The sequence below is a fragment of the Pristiophorus japonicus genome, chromosome 15 (genome assembly GCF_044704955.1).
Source record: "Pristiophorus japonicus isolate sPriJap1 chromosome 15, sPriJap1.hap1, whole genome shotgun sequence".
In the NCBI taxonomy this organism is placed as follows: domain Eukaryota; kingdom Metazoa; phylum Chordata; class Chondrichthyes; family Pristiophoridae; genus Pristiophorus; species Pristiophorus japonicus.
In genome coordinates this window covers 10113200-10123796 of record NC_091991.1, presented here as the reverse complement: position 1 = coordinate 10123796, position 10597 = coordinate 10113200, and positions in this window count along the sequence as shown.

Genomic DNA, 10597 nt, shown 5'->3' with positions numbered 1-10597 from the left:
GTGCTGCAAGACAGCAGTAGCCCGACCAACTCACCCATGCCAGAAGTGACACTCAGACGTTCAACCAGGGAGCGCAGAGTTCCGGATCGCCTCAACCTGTAACTAACTCACATCACAGATTTGGGGGGGGGAGGTAAATGTTGTCATATATGTATACTCTGTGTATATACTATGCTGGTACCACTAGAGGGTGCAACTGTGGAAGGCCCAGGCAGGAGCTGTATAAAAGGCTGGTCACCACGCGGTGAATGCACTCTGCAGGCACAATAAAGAGACTAAGGTCACAGCTGTTCAAGCACAGCACTAGGCCTCGTGGAGTTATTCCAGAGATAAGTAGAGACATATTAAATGCAAACTGCACATTTGCCAACTTTCTGCGATTTTGAAATTAGTCCCATAACTCACTTACAAAAGAAGTAATAATTGGGATTTTGATACAATTAACTCCACATATAACAAACATTAGCTTGCCTCATTAAAACTTATTAGTTGATGTTTGTTCAATGCAGGGATGGCTGTATTGCTGTGCTACCCTTGATCTACAATGTTCTCACTGTCTTTGGTTGGCAGGTATGGTTACAATTTTTTTGAAATTCAATCTTGGGATGAGGCCATTGCTTGGAAGGCTGGGATTTATTGCAGGTCCCTCCTACAACTGAATAACTTGATAGTGTCAGCTATGGCTCCGTGGTTAGCACTGTCACCACTGAGTCAGAAGGTTGTGGGTTCAAGTCCCATTCCAGAGACTTAAGAACATGAGAAATAGGAGCAGGAGTAGGCCACCTGGCCCACTGAGCCTGCTTTGCCATTTAATAAGATCATGACTGATCTGATCATGGACTCAGCTCCACTTCCTTGCCTGCTTCCCATAACCCTTATCGTTTAAAAATCTGTCCATCTCCGCCTTAAATATATTGAATGACCCAGCCTCCACAGCTCTCTGGGGCACAGAATTCCATAGATTTACAACCCTCTGAGAGAAGAAATTTCTCCTCATCTCAGTTTTAAATGGGCGGACGGCCCTTTATTCTGAGACTATGTCCCCTAGTTTTAGTTTCCCCTATGAGTGGAAATATCCTCTCTGCATTCATCTTGTCGAGCCCCCTCATTATCTTATATGTTTCAATAAGATCACCTCTCATCCTTCTGAACTCCAATGAGTATAGGCCCAATCTACTCAACCTGTCTTCATAAGTCAACCCACTCATTTCCGGAATCAACCTAGTGAACCTTCTCTGAACAGCCTCCAATGCAAGTATATTCCTTAAATAAGGAGATCAAAACTGTACACAGTACTCCAGGTGTGGCCTCACCAATACCCTGTACAGTTGTAGCAGGACTTCTCTGCTTTTATACTCTATCCATCTTGCAATAAAGGCCAACGTTCCATTTGCCTTCCTGATTACTTGCTGTACCTGCATACTAACTTTTTGTGTTTCATGCATAAGGACCCCCAGGTCCCTCTGTACTGCAGCACTTTGCAATTTTTCTCCATTTAAATTATAATTTGTTTTTCTAATTTTTCTGCCAAAGTGGATAACCTCACATTTTCTGACATTTTACTCCATCTGCCAAATGTTTGCCCATTCACTTAGCCTGTCTATATCCCTTTGCAGATTTTTTGTGTCCTCCACACAATTTGCTTTCCCATCTTTGTATCATCAGCAAACTTGGCTACATTACACTTGGTCCCTTCATCCAAGTCATTAATATAGATTGTAAATAGTTGAGGCCCCAACATCGATCCCTACGGTACCCCACTAGTTACTGTTTGCCAACCGGAAAATGACCCATTTATCCTGACTCTCTGTTTTTTGTTAGTTAGCCAATCCTCAATCCATGCTAATATATTACCCCTAACCCTGTGAATTCTTATCTTGTGCAGTAACCTTTTTTGTGGCACCTTATCGAACGCCTCTGGAAATCCAAATACACCTCATCCACTGGTTTCCCCTTATCCACCCTGTTCGTTACATCCTCAAAGAACTCCAGCAAATTTGTCAAACATGATTTCCCTTTCATAAAACCATGCTGACTCTGCTTGATTGAATTATGCTTTTCCAAATGCCCCGCTACTGCTTCCTTAATAATGGACTCCAGCATTTTCCCAATGACAGATGTTAAGCTAACTGGTCTATAGTTTCCTGCTTTCTGTCTGCCTCCTTTTTTAAATAGGGGCGTGTCATTTGCGGTTTTCCAGTCTGCTGGGACTGCCCCAGAATCCAGGGAATTTTGATAGATCACAACCAATGCATCTACTATCTCCGCAGCCACTTCTTTTAAGACCCCAGGATGCAAGCCATCGGGTCCAGGTGACTTGTCCGCCTTTAGTCCCATTATTTTACCGAGTACTACTTCTTTAATGACAGTGATTGTATTAAGTTCCTCCTTCACTATAGCCCCTTGATTATCCACTATTGGGATGTTTTTAGTGTCTTCTACCATGAAGACCGATACAAAATATTTGTTCAACGTCCCTGCCATTTCCCTGTTCTCTATTATTAATTCCCCAGTCTCATCCCTAGGGGACCAACATTTACTTTTCCTTTTTATGTACCTGTAGAAACTCTTACTATCTGTTTTTATATTTTGTGTTAGTTTACTTTCATAATCTATCTTCCCTCTCTTTATCATTTTTTTAGTCATTCTTTGCTGGCTTTTAAAAGTTTCTCAATCCTCTGGCCTCCCACTAGTCTTGGCCACATTGTATGCCCGTGTTTTCAATTTGATACCATCCCTTATTTCCTTAGTTAGCCACAGATGGTTATCCCTTCTCTTACAGTCTTTCCTTCTCATTGGAATATATTGTTGAGAGTTATGAAATATCTCCTTAAATGTCTGCCACTGCTCATCAACCATCTCACACTTTAATCTATTTTCCCAGTCCACTTTAGCCAACTCTGCCTTCATACCTTTGTAGTCTCCTTTATTTAAGCTTAGGACACTGGTTTGAGATCCACTTACTCACCCTCCAATTGAATTTGAAATTCATCCATGTTATGGTCACTCATTCCTAGAGGATCCTTTACTAGGAGATAATTTATTAATCCTGTCTCATTACACAATACCAGATCTCAGATCGCCTGCTCCCTGGTTGGTTCTGCAATGTACTGTTCAAGGAAACTATCCCGGATACACTCTATCATCTCTTCCTCAAGGCTACCCTGGCCAATTTGCTTTGTCCAATTAATATGAAGCTTAAAATCGTCCATGATTATTGCGGTTCCTTTTTTACAAGCCTCCATATCAGCCATGATCTTACTAAATGACGGAGCAGGCTCGAGGGGTCAAATGGTCTACTCCTGCTCCTATTTCTTATGTTTTTATGTCCGTTGTATCCCTTAGTGGATGGAATCTGCATTGCGACTCTGGGAGGAGCTCTTCAGCCACAGGGAGAAGACAATTGAGGAGGATTCTTGAGATGATTTTCCTGTGGTTACCGCAGTCGGACTTGTCCCCTTTCTTGAAGATGGTCACGATTACGGCGTCTCTGAGATCTCCTGGCTTGCTCTCCTTCCAGATAAGAGAAATTAGGTCATATATTCATGCCAATAGTGCTTCTCTGCCATGCTTTAGTGCTTCGGCGGAAATTCCATCTGCTCCTGTTGCCTTGTTGTTCTTTAGCTGATGGATGGCCTTTTCTACCTCGTGCCGGGCTGGGGTTGTCCTGAGATGGGGGCGGGTAGCATGCTGCGGGATGGAGTCGAGGACACTCGCGTTGAAGACAGAGTCTCGGTTGAGGAGATCTTCGAAATGCTCCTTCCAATGGGCACTGACTGCCTCTCTGTCCTTGATGAGTACTTCACCGTTCTTGGCCCGCAGTGGGGTAGGGCCTTGGGTGTATGTGGTCTTGTCTGCGCTGAAGAATCCATGCACGTCGTGCTTGTCGGCTAGCTGCTGGATCGCTTACACTTTCTCCACCCACCATCTGTTCTTTAGGTCGTGTGTTTTTTGTTGTACCTCGGAATTCAGCCGTCTGTAGAACTGCTTTCTTGCTCCCAAGTTGGGTTGCTGTTTTAAGTTCAGAAATGCCTTGCGCTTGCGGCTTATTAGCTCTTGGATCTCCTGGTCATTCTCGTCAAACCAGTCTTGGTGTTTCCTGGTCGAGTGACCGAGCGTCTCTTTGCAGGTGCTAATTATGGAGGCCTAGAGGACAGACCAGGCACTGTGGACACTCTGCGTCTTTGGGTCACTGGGGCTTTCTTATCAGGGTCTTTGAGTGCCCCAGCGTTAGCAGCATCATTAGAAGATAAAATTGGACACCGAGCCACATAGGGAGATATTAAGAAAAACTTATATTTAAACAGTGCCTTCATGACCACCGGACGTCCCAAAGCATGATACAGCCAATTAAGTACTTCTGAAGAGATGAAGGCCCAGGGGCAGCACGGGCCAGCCCACACTGTGATCTATGGATAGTAGGAGCATGTGTGCGCACTTGGTCTGTGCAGCAGAGCTGGTCTCCAGTCATCTTGGTTAACCCTTGCCACTGGATCAAGACCTAGCTCTGTCAAGCACGTGTGGTGGCTGGTGTGCAATGGCCACTCCACGTTAAAAGAATCCACGCACAGGCATCTTCCACCCTTCAAGATGTAGTTCGGGACCTGGAATGTCAGGTCCCTTATTGAAACAACTGTGAACTCATCCCTTTTTTGTGTGGAAGCAAGTCATCCTCGATACGAGGGACTGCCTAATACTATACCATTATTTCTTGATTTACACTCCGTCCAACAGTGTAGCTACTGTTAAGGGGCCTATAGACTACACTCACCAGCGACTTTTTCCCCTTATTATTCCTTATCTCCACCCAAACTGATTCAACATCTTGATCTTCTGAGCCAATATCGTTTCTCACTAACGCACTGATCTCATCCTTTATTAACAGAGCTACCCCACCTCCTTTTCCTTTCTGTCTGTTCTTCCAAATTGTCAAATACCCCTGAATATTTAGTTCCCAGTCCAGGTCACCTTGCAACCACGTCTCTGTAATGGCTATCAGATCATACCCATTTGTATCTATTTGTGCCGTCAACTCATCTATTTTGTTACGAATGTTGCGTGCATTCAGATAAAGAGCTTTAAAATTTGTTTTTTTACCATTTTTCCCTGCTTTGACCCCACTTTCTGATTCACCGTTATGTTTATATATTCTGTCCCTTCCTGGCACGCTCTGGTTTTCTTTTCCCCCAGTGCTGCCCTGCTCTATTGCCTTCTCCTTATTCTTTTGACTTTTAAAATTTTCACTCGTCTGAATCCTCCCCCCCACTAATTAGTTTAAAGCCCTCTCTACAGCCCTAGATATTTGATTCACCAGGACCCTAGTCCCAGCACGGTCTAAGTGAAGCCCGTCCTAATGGAACAGCTCCCTCTTACCCCAGTACTGGTGCCAGTGTCCCATGAACCAAAACCCATTTCTCCCACATCAGTCTTTGAGCCACGTGTTTAACTCTCTGATCTTATTTACCCTATGCAAATTTGCTCGTGGCTCAGGTAGTAATCCAGAGATTATTTACCTTTGTGGTTCTGCATTTTAATTTGGCCCTAGCTGCTCATACTCCCTCAGCAGAACCTCTTTCTTTGTCCTACCTATGTCATTGGTACCCACGTAGATCACGACAACTAGATCTTCCCCCTCCCACTCCAAGTTCCTCTCCAGCCCAGAGGAGATGTCCTTAACCCTGGCACCGGGCAGGCAACACAGCTTTCGGGACTCATGCTCTTGGCTGCAGAGAACTGTATCTATCCCCCCAACTATACTGTCCCCTACCACTACAATGTTTCTTCAATGGTCCCCGTACCACGGTGCTGTGGTCAGTTTGTCCATCCTCCCTGCAGTCCCTGCTCCCGTCCACACACAGAGCAAGAGCCTCGAACCTGTTGGACAAGAGCAAGGGCCGAGGCTCCTCCATCACTCGTCCCCATACATTACTCCCTCGTAGTCACACCCTCCTGTCCCTGACCGAATTTGAATTAATTAATCTAAGGGGTCTGACTGCTTCCTGGAACACAGCATCCAGGTAACTCTCCCCCTCTCTGATGTGTCGCGGTGCCTGCAGCTTGGACTCCAGCTCAACAACACGGAGCTGAAGTTCTTCGAGCTGTGGACACTTGCTGCAGATGTGGTCACTCAATGTGGACCTCAATGGGGTCAACCAGCTCCCACATGTAACAGCAGGAACACATCGCCTGTCCTGCCATCTGTAATGTATCTAGCTAATTAATTTTTCAAGTTTTGTTTTTAATCCCAGCTCTTAATTGAAACCAATGCCCCAGAAAAGGTCGCCTGAGGAAAAGAGTGTTTGAAGACCAGGCCCTCAAATCTGCCACCAAGCTCATGGTCTACAGGGCTGTAGTGATACCCGCCCTCCTGTATGGCTCAGAGACATGGACCATGTACAGTAGACACCTCAAGTCGCTGGAGAAATACCACCAACGATGTCTCCGCAAGATCCTACAAATGCCCTGGGAGGACAGATGCACCAACATTAGCATCTTCAACCAGGCCAACATCCCCAGCATTGAAGCACTGACCACACTTGATCAGCTCCGCTGGGCAGGCCACATAGTTCACATGCCAGACACGAGACTCGCAAAGCAAGCGCTCTACTTGGAACTTCTTCACGGTAAACGAGCCAAAGGTGGGCAGTAGAAACATTACAAGGACACCCTTAAAGCGTCCCTGATAAAGTTCAACATCTCCACTGACACCTGGGAGTCCCTGGCCAAAGACTCCCCTAAGTGGAGGAAGCGCATCCAGGAGGGCACTGAGCACTTCGAGTCTCATCGCTGAGAGCATGCAGAAATCAAGCGCAGGCAGCGGAAAGAGCATGTGGCAAACCTGTCCCACCCATGTCTTCCCTCAATGACTATCTGTCCCACCTGTGACCGAGACTGTGGTTCTCGTATTGGATTGTACAGCCACCTAAGAACTCATGTTAAGAGTGGAAGCAAGTCTTCCTCGATTCCGAGGGATTGCCTATTATTATGTCTGCCAGCATGTATATACTGATAGTAAACCTTACTGATAGTACATCAGGTAAACACGTTTCCATCTTATGCAACCACACAGTGACTACACAGAGAGTATATCTATAGTCTGCATATATAACATCACTCTCCCCCAAGTCCTTTGTGTCAATGACCTTTGCACTATGTGCTCTGGCTTAGCTCTCCCCAGACTTAAGTGCCAATAACCCTTGCACCTTGGCTGTGCTTTGGCTTGGCTCTCTCCCTGTTAACCCCCAAGTCTTTTTGCCACAACGTTGGGTAGTGGTTACCAGATTGGATGGCTCGATGATGCAGTGGAGGTTCCAGTGGGTTCTGGTATGATCCATATGTGTGTCCATGGCAACATACATAGAAACATAGAAACATAGAAAATAGGTGCAGGAGTAGGCCATTCGGCCCTTCTAGCCTGCACCGCCATTCAATGAGTTCATGGCTGAACATGAACATCCATTTTCCCCCCTCCCCCCACAGCGAGATGATGCAGCTGGCCCTTTACAGTAACATACAGGATCAGACAAAGTGCCAAGTACAAAGAAAGAAAGAAAAACATTTTTTTTTACAGTTTGTATCATGACACCTTGGTTCAGTGACTTACATTCGTTACATTTTACTGTCGTGCGCCAGGATTGGGTAGATTGCATTCATGGTTCAGCCATGGTCAGTACTGAAGTAGCAGTACAGATATGTGAGGACGCTAGTTCCAGAGCAACCGGACGGGGTCCTAGTTGTCTGATGGTGGCACTGCGCCCCCTGCTAGCGGGGTGGGCTTGGTTCGCTCACCTTGCCAGGACTCGGGGCCTTTGACGTTGCCTAGTGGTGGGCAGAGCCACAGATGTGTGTGGCCTCCCTGTCCTCCTTTGAGGGCTGCAGAATCTTCTGCCTGCTCTCTCACGGCGTTGGGAACCTGGCTGTTCCAGGTCCCATTTGGGCAACTTGTTGGTTCTGACCTTTCGCTCCCAGACATGGCCGAGGTAGCGACTGGGTCTGGGGGCTGCGCCGTCTCCACCCGGGTGGTGGGCAACGGCGGCCGACTGCGCGTATTGGTGCCGTTTTCGTTTCCAGGTCCGTGGTGAATAGTGCCATTGGGTGCCTGCAGCGTGGGATAGACCTGGGGCAGGGTATCAGGATCAGCGCCTTCACCCTCTTGAGGTCGCTCGCTTGCTACTTTTGGGGACACTCTATTCCTGACATCTCGCAACAACATTTTGTTCTTTACATTAGGAATAGTATCGACAATTCGCAACAACATTTTGTTCACAATCTTAATTGGTTCGTTACATTGATTGCCATGCATACAATGTCTCTTTAAGTTCAGTTAGTTGCAGATCTCCTTTAAGAGAACACTGCTGGCTTTACCCCAGTCAAATCCTTTGTTAGACACCACATGCTGGTCCCTCAGTGTTGCACCTCGTGATATTGCCGCGGCCATCTTTTATTTCAACCACGCTGCCCCTCACTGCAGCAGGGACACCATCTTGCCTCTGTCCTCGAGGTCGACTGCCTTGATCCTTCTCTCCCGCGATTCTGCCACAAAAGCTGGAAGCGTGCCTGTGAATTCGATCTTCCTCCCTAGGAGTCCTGCCACTGGAGCCGGGAAGGTACTTTTAGGTCACTCCGGTCGGATCATTGCCACGCAGTCGTGATGGTTAGTCTGTGCCTCAGGTGCTGCGCTGGTCTGTTCTCTGGTGCCTGGCCCAAGCGAAGGTGAGGTTTTGCTCTGCCTCTGCTGGAGTGAAGAGGTCTTCCCATTTCCACTGGATCTTCCTCATCTACCTTCTTCCGAGTAGCATTGGACCATCACCTGCAACAATCCACAGAGGTAACTTGTGCACCATGCCATTATGGATTACACTTACATCCGCACAAGGACTGAGATCAGCTCCTTGGTGTAGGTGCGCAACTTTTCCTGTACTGGAACCAGCTCGGGTCATTTTTCGTTCCATAGCCTCTCGAAGGCATCCTGGCTCATCACTGACTGGCTCGCTCCCGTGTCCACTTCCATGAAGCCTGGAACGCCGTTTATCTCGACTTCCATCTTCACTGGAGGACAATCGGTGGTGCAGCTATACACCCCATACACTTCTTCTTGGGGCTGAGGTCTGGCCAAATCATCATTCAAAGTCATCTACCGACTCCTCTGCTAGACGGTGAGTCGTGTTTCTTTTACACATACGTTGGAGGTGCCCCTTCGTGTTACAGGCTTTGCATACGTACTCAGCAAACTGACACTGGTGAACCCTATGGTTTCCTCCGCAATACCAGCATGGTGCTACTCGATTAGCACCCCTCGGTGGACTCTGAGTTCTGGAACCCTGAGGTCTGTACTCTCTGCCCTGGGCAGAGCCATATTCTACAGTCTTGCCTGTGAAAGGCACCATTCTGTGTACAGTACTTGCCGGGTTTGAGTCCACAGGATGAATAATTTGCTTGGTGCTGCAGGTCGAGGTCATGAACGCCTGACTGATGTTGATGGCCTTCTGCAGGTTGACTGGATGTGAAAGAGGCCCTCGTGGCTGATTCCCATTACGAAGATGTCTCGCAATGCTTCGTTGAGGTGTGTGCCAAAATCACACGGTACCGCAAGTCTCCTGAGGTCGACAGCATATTTTGCAATCTCCTGGCCCTCAGGTCTGCGGTGAGTGTAGAATCTGTACCTGGCCGTGAGGATGCTCTCTTTTGGTTTTAGTTAGTTGCGAATTAGTTCAGTCAGCTCATCGTATTTCTTATCCTTGGCCTTCGTGGGTGCCAGCAAGTCCCTGACGAGGCGGTAGATCTCGGGTCCACAACTGGTCAGCAGTATAGCCTTGCGCTTCTCCGCCGATGTGTCCGTCTCCCCTGCCAGGTCATTTGCCACAAAATATTGCTCGAGCCTTTCCGTGAAGGCATTCCAATCATCACCCTCTGCGAAGTCTTTTAGTGTGCCAAAGGTAGCCATGATCGCATGAAAGTCCTTATTCTCGTCGCCAGTTATTATGTCTGTGATGTACTTATGAATGACTCCACGAGGCAATGTGTTGTACTCAAACTGTAGTGACCTTGGTCCTTTACTCATAACTCCAGAGTGAGGCACAAGCATGGTATGCAGCCTTTTATACTGGGCCCTGCCACCTGGGCAGGAAACCCCCGGTCTCTACCAGTTGCACCCTCTAGTGGTGCCAGCACTATGTACACAGTGTAACCCTTATTGGTAGTACATCAGGTAAACAAGTCTCCATCTTATGCAACTATACAGTGACTACACAGAGAGTACATCCACAGTCTGCATATAAAACATCCATGATGATGATATAGTTAATTCAAGTTTTGTTTTTAATCCCAGCTCTTAATTCAAACCAATGTCCCCAAAAAGAGAGAAAAACAAATCAACCAATCACTTCCCTTCTTTCCTGTGACATCACACTTTGATTTTGGTTCTTTCTACTTTTCGGGTCAATTGGTGCTGTTTGGGCCGCTGGGCTCCCCCTCCCACACCGCTTGGTGTGTCCCTCCCTCCCCCTCACACCGCTTGGTGCGTCCCTCCCTCCCCCTCTCACAGCGCTTGGTGTGTCCCTGGGCTTCCCCTTTCGCACTGTTTAAAGGCTGCCGCTCC